A 15,417-nucleotide genomic window follows, 5' to 3' on the forward strand; every position below is an offset into this window, starting at 1 on the left:
ATATCTTTATGTTTTTCTGTGTAGTTTCAGAAGATTTTGGCCTCATGTATGATTCTGCGGTCCACATAGCTATGTGTATAAGAGTGGAGAAAATTCGCTCTACAACTGAACAAACCAGAGTGATAATTTAAATGCATTTTCTGCCAAATGAAACTCTCTGAGTAGTTTAAAAGCAATATATCAAACCATTGTTTAGTTTCTTTGTGTCTGGGGCCAAATGAACTCATAAAGTGGTCTTCATATATAGTAGATAAGATATCTAAGGGTAACTTCCAGTTCCTGACCTATCCCTAGTTATTCCCTACTGCATCCCACTCTAGAATCCTTCTTTATAATTTTATCTGCTGTCCTGTGGTGGTTGATGATTTTTGACTGTGTTAACTCTGTTTTCAGGTGGTCCATTGTGTGTTTAAATCACTTGTCAGGGACACAGAGATACTAGCAAGGGAGGCAGGATTGGAACCCGAGAGTTCTGACAGCTAAGATCACAGTCTTGAAGACCTCTGTACTAACTGAAGTCAAAACTTTCCATCCCCACATGCCATGTGCAGAGCCCTGGCGCTTATGCGGTTCATTTCACTTTCCATTAGCTTTTATCCAATTTGGTGCTGTATATATTCTCCATGAATACGAACTGGAAGACCCATCTCATGTGTGAGTGTGTATGTATATCTTACTCCTTAAGGTTTTTTTTTTTTTTTTTTTTTTTTTTTTTTTTTTTATTGAACTTGGGACCTTGCACTTGTGAGTCAGGCGGTGAAACCACTGAGCCAAATCCCCTAAATTGCTTCTAAAGGATTTATTTCCCTTCAAGGCAATCGATAGGAAGACTTCTCTTAGCAAGAGGGGCTGAAGGCTGGTTTGTCTGCACCTCCCGAAGCTGCACAGCACTAGGAGATGTCTGTCTTCCATTGTAAAATCACATCTCGACACCAGCTGTGTAGGAGCTTAAACCAGACTGGTGCCAACTTGATCCACTGGGATCCAGCATATCTCTGCTGCCATTCACTTATTTCCACCTTCCCAAACCTCCTCCTAAGGATTTTTGTTTCTGTGTTTTTTATTACTTTTTTTTCCGAGAAAGGCAGCTTCTCACCTAGCTTCTGGTAGTTCCAGAAATCCTTGACCTTCCTTGGCTTGTACATTCATCTCTTTGGCTTGCCTTGGCTTATAGATTATCTCTCCCACCCCAGCCCTGTCATCGCCTGGAGATTCTCCTCGTATGTCTGTCTGTGTGCAAACCTCCCTCATCACAGAAGGACACCAGTTATTAGGTCAGTGGTCATTCTACTCCATTGTGACCTTTTAACTCGATTACACTCACAAAGTCCCTATTTCCAAGTTAAGTTGCATTGACAAGTTCTTGGCGGACATGAATTTTGGGGAACACTTTTCAAATTATCACAGGCATCCAATAAATAGAAAATAGGTGAACAGATATAGAACTAGACTGAAAGAGAGAATTCCTATATAAATCTTAATAAAGGACTTATTTCCAAAATATACAAAGTTTTCTTAGATTCTTTTTTATTTTTTTTGTACCAGAGATTGAACTCAGGTCCTTGCGCTTGTGAAGCAGGTGACAGAACCTCTGAGCTAAATCTCCAGCTTATTCAAAGTTTTCTTAAAACTCAACAATAAGAAAGCAACAACCTAACCAGAAACTTGGCAAAAGATGTGAATAGACAATAAAGAACATAGACAGATGGAAAATAAGCATACAAAAGCATGCTTCACATCTTTTACATGTTAGGCAAGATAATCAGCCTCCAAATCTGTACATGATGTAATCTCTGGAATCTGTGACTGTATTAACTTTTGCAGAGAAGGAACTTTTCTGGCATAATTGTGTTTAGGGACCATGAGATAGCAGATTATCCTGGATTATCTTGAAAAGTCCATTGGTGAGTGTCCATCAGCCTGCAAACTTTCCTGATTACACAGAAATGTGCTGACAGGAGCAGGCTCACAGAACTGATGCCAGGTGGCTGAGCTTGGGCTGCCCGCTCTTCACGTTGGGTGCCATGACCTCCTGCAATGGACAAGGTCCCCCAGGAAACAGGCCAGATGGGGAGAAAGGCTAAAACGAGGGATTTCACAGAGTGAGAAGCCTTGGGGAAGAATTGGAAAGGCTTCACAAACAGACTGAGTAGCCCTAGCAAAGACGCAGAGGTGGGTTCCTCTCAGTTTTTAAGAAGACGGTGGGTCAAGTGGATATACCACGGCTAGCTCTGATTGGGTCTATTCGTTGGTTTCTCATTTCCAGCTTCATTTTGCCTCTGTGCTCTCTTGAGCTAATCTGGTTCTCAACCCCTCTTCCAAATGCTTTAGTGTTGGCTACCATCCGAACCCCCACTCCCACACCCTGATAGTTGGGTTACTGGCTCCGGTCCTGAAACTCAATCTGAAGTTCTTTGTGTCTTGGTTTCTTCATCTTTAAATAGTGTTTTTTTTTTGGGGGGGATATTGCAAAATAGGAATAAAATGTTCAAATGGGAAGGGGAGCTAGGGAGGAGAGAAGGGGAAAGGAAAGAAGGGAAAAGAAAGAAAGCAGAAGAGAAGGAAAAATGGAAACAAAGCTTTTGTAAATAAGGAGGGGAAGAGGAGTGGAGAAGAGAGGAGGGGAATGTGAAAAAAGAAGAATCAAGATATACCACAGACAAATGCAAATTCCCTAGGATGAATGTCATCATCACGTACCAGTATAACTAATTCAAATGTGCCAATATAATTAATTAAAAAATTAAATGGAGGTAATCACTTTATCTAACTTTAAAGGATTTTCATGAGGATTAATACCAGGATCAATACCAGGAAAGAGCTCAGGATGGTGCCTGGCACCGAACACTATATGTGTTAGTTATTACTTTATCATAATTCTCTTTGTTTTCAATAGGGAGCCAAGAATTACTTACAAAACCAAACTCCAGGAAGCAAAGGCAATTCATTATGTGTGCCCTCTTTGGCTTCATTTCGTTTTGATTTGGAGATGGTCACTGCGTCCCACTGCAGTAGAGTGTGCAAAAAAGACTGTGTGCGGAAAGGTGGGGCAGAGTGAGGGGAATCTGGAGAGTCCATCTCTGTGCAGAGAGGGAAGGAGGTGCTGAGATGCTTCCAGAGGAGGTCTGATTGAGCAGCCACCGGAGAGGAAGCCACTTACCACCAAACAGCCCTGGTGAGGAAGGCAGAGGAGTCAGGCGGAGGCGGCACCCAGTGGGCCATCAGCCTGCCAGCCTACAGAGGTCATGGCAGGGCAAACAGAGCAGAGGTTAAGAGCAGGAGAGTGGGGACAAGAGAGGCCAGGCTTCCTTCACTGCCACCTGACTGTTGGGTGACTTTGGAGCATTAAGAAGACTGTGCTCCAACATCCTCATGTGTGAGGTGAGGTTGGTAATGGCACCTGCCTCTTGCCTCAAACTGGTGTACGGCTCAAGTGAGTTATGATGCTAAAGGTCTAGGTCAGTCCTGGAAGATGGGGAGAACTTTCCAAGGAGGCAGAGACCTTGAGGACATGGACCTTCCCATCTGTTCAAAATGGACCTGGTCCTTCTACCCGCCTGTCCCATTTGGGTGGTCACTCTGGAATCTTCCCTTTTCCACCACAGCTCTATGAGATCACAGCTGGAGTAACAGACTGACGTTAGTAACTCTGCATGAATAAACTTTGTTTTCTCAAAGCCAGCCAGAAGCTCTCTGTACCTGGCAAGGCAGGAAGCTCTGTGCCTGTGGGAAGAAGATGAAAGAGATTTGTCCGGAAGTTTGCTAGCCAGAGGGCCTGCATGGTTTGATTTCCTTCAAATCTATCTAAAAGCTCTGTTTCCTGACGATCAGTGGAAAAAATCCCTACAATAGGATTGCTCCTGTGAAATTTCACATTTTATGCAGGTTCAGAACTAGAACCCACACACAATTACTGTTAAGTGTTCAATTTTCTCACTCCAAAAGCCTTGCAGATTAAGCCTCTCAGAAGAAAAGAAAAAGCAGCTTCTGAACTTTCCTCCTCCTTTGGAGACTGTGTGATGGAACAGTCTCCACACAGCTGAGGCACTGACTGAGTAAATGTTTTCTTTCCAAGGTCAGGGTGTTGGAGCTCAGGGCCACGACCAGAAACTATAGAGGCAGAGCCAGGACCCTTCTGCCAGGGTCCAGAAAATAAGCTTTTTTTTTTTTCAAACTGGAGGAGGCAGCTTAAAGACAGAGTATCGACAGTTCACATTTTTGGACTGCCTCTTGCATCCCCTTTCCGTCAGTGTGGCCTGGGAGAAAAAGGCTGGCTCCATCCCCATGAGGCGAACTGGCTTCTACAGCTTGTCCAAGATGTGCCCTCTTGGATGCTGGTACGAATGTTCTGGCCTCTGTTCCTTAGGTCCAGGTGATGAACGTTGGCTGAATCCACAATGGCTGAATCCTGAACACGATGCGGCCTCTACCAGACACATCACTGGCAGAAACCAAAGCTACAGCAATCGACAGGCTGGGCAACAAAGGCCTTTGGGTAGTTCTGCTGCCATCGCAGGGGATTTAACCCAGGGCTTCACACTGAGCTATAACTTCAGCCTTTTTCAATCTGTAATTTTAAGCCAGGGTCTCGTATAGTCACTCAGCTACACAGGCTGGGCTTGAGCTTGTGATCCATCTGCCTCAGCCTCCCAGAAGTCTAGGATTGCATGTGTGTGTGTGGCCCCCACATCTGCCTTACCCTGTTAAGAATCTTGACTGCCTAGGCAGTTGTCTGAAAAGAAAGGTTTAATATGTATTTGAGGATTTTCCTCTGCTTCCTTCAGACCTCATTCTGTCTATCTGCCTGCTTAAGTCATTTCACAGTCTTAAATATGTATGGAGGTTTTAATTTGGACACATGGGACTCTATAAGAGAGGAACAGCAGTGTAGGAATAAATGGCTTGCTTGTGTTCAGGGAAGTCTCCTTTAATCACGAGGCCTTTACTAAATAAATTTGGCTTTTCTGAGCCCGAGTTTTCATATCTATATAATGGGATAGTAAAGATGGCTAATGTGATAAAGTTTTAAAAATAAATTTGAAACTCTCCTTTTCTGTTGACTCTTCCTCTGAATCTGTCCTGAGCTTTTCTAATATCTGGCTAATTTTCTTTCTGTAAAGCTCCCAGTTTAAAAGTTACCTCCTCAGTGAGTCAAGCCTTTCAGAACTATCTTGTGAAGTCATCCCGCTACCCAGATTACCCTGTTTATACGTAATCCTACCAGAGCTGGGATCTTAGGTGTCTTGTTCACTGCTGGAACTCATACATCGAAGAGTGCCTGCCTCAACATATCTGTCACAATAAATGGGTAAGTTGTACTTTTTTCAAAATTAACCTCTGCCCATGCATACTTTGCTATGATAACATTTAACTTCTCTATTGCAACAACTTTAAATATGTGAGAAGGGGAGAGTGTGCTGGGTGTTTTTCTTGACTGCCTGGCGCAAAGCTTCTCAGACAGGCCACATGCAAAACCCTGTCATCCAGGATATGTGCTATGTGGGGTGTGGGTAGCTGAAGGAAGTGGTTGGCTTGGAGACCTCAGGGCCATCTGTGGTGAGCAGTTTCTGGAGGTGGCTCAAGGTGGTTCCTCACATCAAGAAGTCAGTTTGGGTGTTCAGTGTCCATGCTGCCAGGGTTTGAAAAGGAGAAAGAAACGGGGACAACTCAAGTACAATAAGGTGAATACAGGCAATTATTGTTTTCCTCACTCTCAGAGCATTTATGTGTTCTTAGAAATTATACCATGTACAGTCAAGTATGTCACTCAATCAGCAAATATTTCTCTCACAGTTATGTACCATGTACCTGTAACTACTCCTGGGAGTTTCTTGTGGTCACTTCAACTTAAAAGCACCCAGGGATGCCCTTCATGAATAGATTTTAGAATGGCTAATGAGTATCCCAAACCAGAGCTTGTTGTAAATGTTGCATTTATCTAAACCATCTACTATCCTTAGATGGTGTCACACAATCATTGGCTTCTAGGTTTTATTTTTTGAAAACGACTCCTGAAGATTATCCACCTCTTTCACAATTGGCTCCTGAAATGTAACCCTCTGGTGGCAGCCCTCTGAGGTTATATGGTTGAAGAATTATGGTAAAAAATCATAGGCATGCTTGTATGAGATAAAAATCTAGCATCCTTTTCTAAGATTTTTAAAAATAATTCATTGAAGGGTCTTTAGTAAGAGAGAAGCATGTGCTGACCTCAAGGAAACATTGCAAAGTTTGTATTTCAGAGCAAATAATTCCTTAAAGCAAATTTTTATTTCTTAAAGAAAAAGGAACCTGTAACATGTAGTTGAGAACCTTTTGTATTACACGATGTACACTATTAGTGGAAATTGCAGCCCCTTTCTAATAAAATTCTAGGCTCTAATCAGTGATAACCAAAAGTTTTACAGCTTTGATAATGATTCACCCAACTTTGTGTCCTTTCTATAGAGAAAAAGTACAAAGGAAAAAAAGACTAATCGACCCCACAAGTGCACAGAAAATTGAGAAAAAATTGCACAACTCGTATTTTAGACATATGGTTAATTAAAAATAGCAAGAGAAAGACCATGGTCAAAAGTCAAGTGTGTAAAGGCGGATAGGAAAAAAAAAAAGAAAAGAAAAGAAATGGAAATATAACAACACATGAAAAATGCTCAACTTGAAAAAAGAGAAGGGCAAATTAAAAATACTCAAGAATGACAGTAACCACCTACAATGCTGATAAAATTCTAAAATTTATGTATTGTTGAGGCTACAGGAATGTGGGTACAGTACTATTCTACATTTTGGCATGATCTGTGCAGGGAGGTGGTCCAGATAAAGAAGAAGAAAAGGGGTAATCCAGATAGAAAAATGTGCAAAAGTTTGAAAGATCTTACTGTGACCCTCGGCGCTCAGGTGGGAGTGTGGAGTGGCCAGAACCTCAGGTGAACAGGAATGGAACGGCAAGACTTGAATTCCAAGGAAGGGAGCAAGAGGGGCAGACACCGGCGTGGGAACAAGGTCAAGTAACGGATGCCCGACTAAGCAGAGCTTTTGTGGAAATACAGCTCAAGCTGCAAGATGGAGCTTTTCCCAAATGGAATTAGCTCCCAGAACCCAACCTTTCCCTTGGAAGTCTGGATGACAGCAAACCAAGCTCCTGGTCCTGCTTTGGGTGACCTGCCCTCCCCTCAGTGAACGGTGTCAGCCTACAGGCTTTGAGGCTCTTAGAATCCGGGCTCCTAGGTGGGCACATCAGGCCTTCTGCACTCTGGTCTTTGCCTGAATATGAATGCATTTCCATACCCCCAGGCTGTCCCCTGCCTGTCCGCTGCCTGGGATTCCCCATCTCTTCTGCTTCCCCTTCGTCTCATGGCGCAAGGTGCAGCTCGGCCTCCACGAACACCCACTCTTGCCTTCCACTCCAGGCCGATTCAGTGTTCTCCTCATTCTTCTAAATGGCTCTACAGGTACCCTTGGGGAAAGTGGGAAAAAAAAAATTCCGTGTTCGGAGCCAAACAGAGCTTGCTTTCCCTTGTTCTGTCATTCTGTATCGTGGCGACTTCCAGACCGTTGTTTAACTGTTATTAATCTCCACGTTTTCATTGGTAACGTGAGGGTCGTGACTTTTTTCACCCGATGACTGTGCGGAGTCCACGTGTATAAGGCACGATTCAAGATGTCAGACTCACCACTGCAGCATGGGGCAGGTGTGTCTGCTCCTTTCAGTGCCCTCACATTTCTGCTTGTACCAAAGGGAACTGTTTTGTGCCTCTGCCTGTCTCTTTGCCATGGACACTATCTTTCGCCATCTCTGTGTGAGGCACAGTTTGCATCTTATCCTAGGCACTGGAATGGTATTTATTGAAATCAATTATGAAATAGTTAATGTCAAGTATTTTTTTTTATAAATTTAAGTAGTTTACCTGTTTTAAATATATAAAGACAGAAAACGTTTCATATGTTATGCAATACCCAAACACGGTCATAATAACCGTAGTGATCACAACATACATCTGTACAACTTCACAGCTTAACAAGGGCTTTGGCATCTTTTTAAGCTCTACTGCTTCCTTCATTTTCCTTTACAAAGAACATCATTATTTACCAACGCTCCCACTAAAAATAAGAATGTGTTACTTACTGCATTGGTTTAAATGTTCGTAAAGAAATGTACCTGTGTGCTATCTCTTTGATGAATTTGACCTATAATTTGATTATATAAGAAAATATCTCTGCAGGAGCTCTGTGAAGAAACAGGAAAGAGCACGGGAGACAAGGAACAAAAACAGCCAATAGCAAGGTACTCTGCAGGGAGCAGGGAGGGGGAGGTGCGGTTAATAAAAAAAGAAGAAAGAAAATTTTCATCTAAGATGAAAAAAGGGTAGAGAGAGAAACAGCTGCATTTATATAAGACAGTATGATTTGCTTCCATTTATGGGCATAATAGGAAAAAAATAACTTGAACATTGGGGTTAAAATTGGGCTGAATTGAAAAGAAATCCAACTGTATAAAATGGCAGCTCTGAACTGAAATGTAAGATGTCCTGGAAATGGCATTACAAATGAGGAAAATGGTTGTACTTCAGGATGGTGATTGCTCTGACCCAGAGGAGCGGGTTGTATATTCATTTAAGCTTCAGCACTTTCCAGCCTGCTGCAGTTCACGGAGACTTCAGGGGCCTCACTCTGCAGAAAGTGTGGGCTGAGCTGGCTCCCTGGTGTCCTATGGGCATCTGTGGCAGGACGCCTAGGCATCGGCACTGGGTTCCCTCCATCCTCTTGTGCAGTGGGTCGGTATGAGCCGAAGCCCCTTCAGCCTCACCTCCTCTCTGTCCTTCAGCTTGTCATCCCGCTGAGCAAACAGCTCCCCAATTCCTCAGCTGTCCAAGACAGAACTGAGGTGAAACCCCTCATTCCTCCTTTATTTCTACATATCCAGCGGCTAGCAGTGCTCTCAAGTAGCACTCTTGAAAGTGACTCTAATCTGAGTGCTTCTCTTCTTCTCTACTCCCAGGCCTCTAGTCGAAGCCACTGACATTTTGCATACTAATTGGTATCTGCTCCCACTAATTCCCTTTTTCATAACCAAACTCCTGATAGCAGCTAACAGGAGCTCTAAGAGGGGAGTCAGATCTTCAGTGGCTTGGATACTACCCCTCCTGAAAGGGCAAAGCGAGCCCCAAACCATGAGGTCTGTGCCTCCTCTCTAAGACTTTCTCCTTTGCACTCACCACACTGTACCTCCACTGGCCTTTGTCCAGGGCTTCCCTTTAGCCATGCATGTTCTATTTGTCAGTGAGCATAAGGGCCCCTCAAACTCCCTTACCCAACTTGAGTCAGTTCCCCAAACCTTGTGGTTCATGTGTAGATAATCCCAGGATATGCAACCTTGACCTCAAAAGACCAGTTCCCCTTTTCATCCTCCACAAGCCCAATTACCTTTGTCCAAAACACTAGTCCCTCTGTCTCCCTACTCTCTCTGCTGATGGTGAAGAGAGAAAAAAACTAGACCATGTTGAAACCCTGCTCCCTCCCTCTTAGGAACTCAGCAAGCAGCTGGCACAGTGGGCCCACAATCCTCTCCTGGGGCATCTCTTGGCATGGGTCCCGTCCTGCTGGTCTTTGGGATAATGAATGCAGTGGAGATTGTGCACCCTGGGCTACTTGTCTGTTTGAGAGTTTCTCCTTATGAAGCCCATTTCAGATATTTTACAATGCATGGTACAGTGACTCAGTACATCTCTGTGCCCTTTGCCTGCTAATTAATTCCATCTCATTTTTACCTCTAAATCATAAGTGCTCTGAGGGTAGGGGCCCATCTGACTCACCTCCATGTCCTCCTCAGTTCCTGATGTAGCATTTAAGAGTGCCAACCCTGGCACCTAGTAGCCTGGGCAGAACCTAGGCACTAGAACTTACTGCAAGTATTACTCCAAAGCTTGGTGCTTCCTTTTCATTCTCTGCAAGATTGAATAAAACATAGAACTTGCCTCCTAGGTTTGATGGATTAAATGAAGTAATGTACATCAAGTACTTACCAGGCAATAGGAAGTTCCTGCATCAGTTTGAGCCGTTTTTTATTAGCATACAATTGGTGCCAAATAGATGTGTGTCAAAAGAATAAGCAGATGTCAGCTTAGCCATCATTTCCTTGATGAAATCCAAGCTACAGGACATTCTTTTTCTATTAGGACACATTTCCACAGTTGGTCTTGCTCTTGGGGCCTCTCTCCCCGACTAGATGTGCATACTTTGAAAGAAGTCCCTGTGTGGTTCACGAGAGCATTTCTCCAGGCAGGGCCCAGCCTGTGGAGCTTTTCAAGGTTACGTAGCAGATAAAAGAAAGAGCAGGAAGACTGATGTGCCTGCGGAGTGTGTCCAAGTGTCTCTGAATCCTGAGCATGCAGGATGCAGGAGTCCATAGTTGGATAGTGGGCCACAAAGCTCTGGGGATCCGTGTGCAGTTGGGTGAGCGATGCCAATGACGATAGAGTAGATAAATTCGAACATCCACCAGGACAGTACTATATACCGCCTGGCTCACAGTCTTTGGGTTAGAGCACTCACCAATCTTGGTGCTGCCACCCACTGGTCATACATGGTTGAAAGGATCATTCACTTCCTAGAGTTGTGACAGACATGAGAAGAGAGAATGTCTGTGGTCCGCTGTGGATATACAGCACTGATTTCTTACGTCTCCCTCAGCTTCCCTCTGGATCTCGGCTCGAATGGGAGAAAAGGGAGCAAGAGGAAAAGGAGATGCAGCAGAGGAGCAAACAGTCTAGAAGGAATTGCACTTCTGACAGAAAATGGGAAGTGCTTAGAGGAGGGGAGGTGACTGAACAGAGAGAAGAGGCAGAAGCAGAGAGGGAGGCGGTAAAAGGCCAGCCTGGGCTTCTCCACAGAGCCCCAAGGGGACTGGAGTCCGGAAACGCTGCGACTATGGTCACTGAGTGAGAGTCAGACTGAAAACACGAGAATTAAAGCAAACTCCGGATGGTAGGTGCTCCAGACCTTGCCACCTCTTGTTGCAAGAGCCAGCCTCTTTCCCCTCTTCCACGGGGACGAGGGGTTCAGTGTCAAGTCGCAGGACTCCAGTCAGAATGGAGAGGAGGAGCAAGACATCAGGCTGAGCTTTGACAGACAGTGAGGAGACTCGAGGGTGACAAACCGCCCACCTGCACCCGTCCCGCTCCTCACTTGCTTCTGGAGCTTCAGCAACCAGGGCCGGTTCCATCCTCCTCCCACCAGCGCACACAGGGCTGCGGAAGATTCTTCTTTGGAGAAATAATTGCTCCAGAGAAAACTGTTAAAGAGCTCTGACTGCGTGGAGATTTCCCCAGGGAAAAACCCAGTTTTCCTGCAAATCACCTCACAGTGGGGTCTCATTTCGGGCTTCCTCTCATGCTTTAGTGCATTGTTCTCAGATACGAAGTGTCGCTAGATATTTGAAAGGTGTAAGAAATAGTCTGTCATGAAAAATAGGGAAAAGGAACGCCGAAGAAACAAAAAGAGTAAAAGGAGCAAAAGAACATTCAAAAATGTTACTATTAGTAACTTTAGAGATATAACAGGTATGACAGAAAAATAAAGTCAATGCCTAAATTAAAAATTTTGCTACAGTAAAAGCTTCCTTTGGAACACACTTGCCTCATAGTCCTTGCCACCCTCTGAAGCAGTTCTGGAAGTCCTCTTTCGTGAGTGTCTTTAGTTGCACTGTTGGGGATGCCTCGATGTTCTGCATCAATTCAGAGTAGTTACCTTTCACAATCATTTTGACTTTGAGGAAGAACCAGAAGCCACAAAGTGCCAGCTGTGATGAATAAGGTGGATGAAGACACACTGTAATGTTTTCACAAGTCTGCCTTTCCCTTGGATGGCACCCAGCAGCAGCATTCACTGTATTTCTGATCCTTAAGACATTCACAAAAGAGGACTTTCAGAACTGCTTCCAAAAAGTGGCAAGAATGATGGGTTATGTGTATTTGCAGCCAGGGTATTGTGAGGGAGACTTGTGGCAGTGTATCTTTTACTCTAATATATTTTTGAAATTTAAACATTTATCATATATTTTGATAATACCTCATAAGGTAAGATGTTCAATCCATGGAAAAAAATAGGATAACATAACAAAGGAACAATAAGAAAAAAAGAAATAACTCCTCCAGTTAAAAATACAATAACTGAGATGAAAAATTAATTAGAAAGGTTGCTAAAAATATCAAGAAAATCTTTCAGAAACTGGAACAAAAGTCTAAAAAGTAAATATTAGCATTGAAGAGAAAAAGAAAAATTAGAGAATAAATCTAGAGGATGAAAATCTAGCTAACAGGAATTCCAAAGAGAATGCAGGTAATAAAATTGGGCAGCAGTTATGAGAGAAGTAATGCAGAGAATTTTCTCAGAGTAGGAAGACATTGCTCCTCAGGTGGAGAAGACCCACCCAATCCCCACAACAAAGAAATAGACTCACAGAAATCTTAGATCACTAGTGAAAATGAGAAGAATGAAAAGTTTCAGATGAAAGTCAATAGAAAGAAATTCCATTCAGAACAGCATGAAAAGAAAAAACCCAAATAAAATTCTGAGGGAAAATTATGGTCAGCAGGTATTTCTCTAATAAGTAACTTTTCAATCAAGCTGGAGCATATCTAAAGCCACTTTCTGATAGGGAAGGTTGAAAATCTTTTATCTCCCACATATGCACTTGTTCTCAGGATATTTTGGAAGGCATACTTCAGCAAAAGAAGGGAGTGAGCCAAAACCTGGGGATTGGGGAACGTGGGATCCAGGCAACAGGGACTCCAATGGAGCTGTATGACACAGAGCTCCAGATTCAGCTGCCGAGCAGTCCGGGGACACCATCTAGAGCTCCAGCCACAGACAGGGAAGTGGGAAGCCAGGCAGCGCCCCAGAGACTCTACGAGTTGAAGAGACGGAACTAGGAGTCCAAGGCAATTGAAATTCTCAGGGTACACTACCAAAGAGGAAAGGGTTGCACAAAGAAAGCTGGGAGTCCCAGAAGGTATATTTACTTTTTTTGAGAAGTGTGTAATTAGGCAAGTCTGTTGTGTGAATACTATACAGGGCACGTACTCAAACCTAGATGGTATGTGTTCCTTGGGCACGGGACTCAGCAAGTCCCAGATGTAATTAAGAGATGTGACGACCATGGCATTTGTGAGGCTTTTGATGGGATAACACAATACACTGCCTTAAAGTCAAGTTTCTCAGGTGTGATAAGTAATAGTATGGAGTATAATCATGATAAAAGAGTAGTACACCTAATACAGAAAGCAGTAGCCTAGTCATTTATTATCATTATCATGTGGTATGTGCTATATACAATTGCATGTGTAGTATGTTTGTTTATATCAACATTGCCATAAACATGCGAGTAATGCATTGTACTATGACATCATATTGACTCAATCTCACTAGGCCATAGGTATTTTTAAGCTCCACTATAATCTTATGGCACCACTGTTGAATATATATGTGGTCCATCACTGGCAGAAACATTTTTATGCCATGCATAACTGTAGTTGAATAACGATACATGTCCACAGCACAACACGCACCTGTGAGGAGACTAATCAAGACCAGGGAAAAAGCCCACTTAGAAGAACCAGAGGGAACAATGTTTAGAGTGTATGCATGGATGAAAATAATGTCCTTTCCCCAAAACCAGACAGGAAACCTCATAATCCACAAGCTACTCATACATAAGGGTCTTATCTCAGTGAGAAGCAAAGCTAATACTATCCAGCACTTAGCCAAATATTACCAGACATGAAAAGAAGCAAGAAAATATAATCCATAATTAAGGGACACATCAATCACTGAAAACTGACTGAGAAATAGCAGGTGGTAGAATTAGTAGATAAATCTTTAAATACTATGATCCCCATATTCCAGGTACTTAGGAAACTAGAAGAAAGGCTGAACACACCAAGCAGAGACAGAAGAGATTTTAAGAGCCAACTCAGAATTCTAGACATGAAAATTACAATACATGAGATGAAAAATATGCTGGCTAGGATGACCAGCAGATTGGATAGCCACAGACTTAACTCAAAGGTTTCCTTCATTATGTAATAGCTACGAATATTTTCAAAAATTCTGGAGCAAGCAGTTCTCTTACTTTAATTCCCATCTGTACCCAACACTACCGGACTTTGCTATTGACAGTACCTGTGAGTTAATTAAGAAATCACTTGGCATCGATGACAAGAAACCTGGCACATCTTTCATCAAAATAAACTCTTTTCAAGCCATAAGGATAAATGCTGCTTGTTTAATGGTACTAAGTGGTTGGCTCATTAACTTGTCAGGAATGAATTCCCTTCTCAGATTACATGCATGTCATGCACTTAATCTTTTGTGCTATAGATATGAGAGTCTAATGGGGAAAAAAGCATAAGATTTGGAGGCTTGGTTTTCAACGTAATTCAATCGATATTTATTGAATGTGTTCCAGCGGTATGAGGTGCTGGGGGAGCAATGGTAAACAAGACACAAAATCAGTCTTTGTAATGCTCAAAGTCGAATGGCAGAAGACAGACAAGGGGACTTGCAGTTATGATGTCATGTGATGAGCTCATGATAGAGAACAGAATACTAATGGAAGCATCTAAATTGGCGTCTGCTTAGATTTGGATGTGCAGAAATGAAGTCACCGTGAACCTGAAGGATGAGCAGGTGTTTATCCATTGAAGAACTGGGAGAAGGGATCGGCAAAAAACCCAAGGTCAAGAAAAGGCATCTCCAGGAAAATGTAGGCAACAGCTTGTGTGGAAAATTTGAAGACTGACCTTGGGGAGGGAGAAATGCGGAAAGTGGAGCTTGCATACTGCCCTTAGGAAAGGGGAAGGAGGAATTCAAAATGTTACCACATTTTCACACCGAGCACCCTGAGTCCGAAAGTCCCAAATCAAGAGTGCTTCGAAGTCTGAAGCTTTTTCAACACTGATGTGAAACCACAGGTAGAAAATTCCTCACCTGAGTGCATGTGACTGGTTCAAGTCAAAACTCAGGCACACTGGCAGCAGTGCCTAAAATTACCCTCTGCCTGTGAGTATATGAAGAATAAATCAATTTCATGTTTAGACTTGCATCCCCTCCCAAATATATCTTATTATGTGTGTGCATGCATTCAAAAATCTAAAAAAATTGGGACTACTTCTGGTCCCAAGCATTTTGGATAAGGGGTACACATCTCATCTCTTAGCTGATGCAGAGTTGGGCGTGATGGTGCACACCTTTAATCCCAGCGTTCTGGGAGGCTGAGGCAGGGGAATTCTAAGTTTGACCTCAGCTCAGAAAACACAGTGACTTGGTGAGACCCTGTCTCAAAATAAAAAATTGAAAGGGATGTAGCTCAATGTGAAGGTCCTAGTGTAAACCCTTGGTAACACACACACACACACACAC

The sequence above is a fragment of the Fukomys damarensis genome, unplaced genomic scaffold, assembly GCF_012274545.1.
Source record: "Fukomys damarensis isolate Sample0158 unplaced genomic scaffold, DMR_v1.0_HiC HiC_scaffold_35, whole genome shotgun sequence".
NCBI lineage: Eukaryota > Metazoa > Chordata > Mammalia > Rodentia > Bathyergidae > Fukomys > Fukomys damarensis.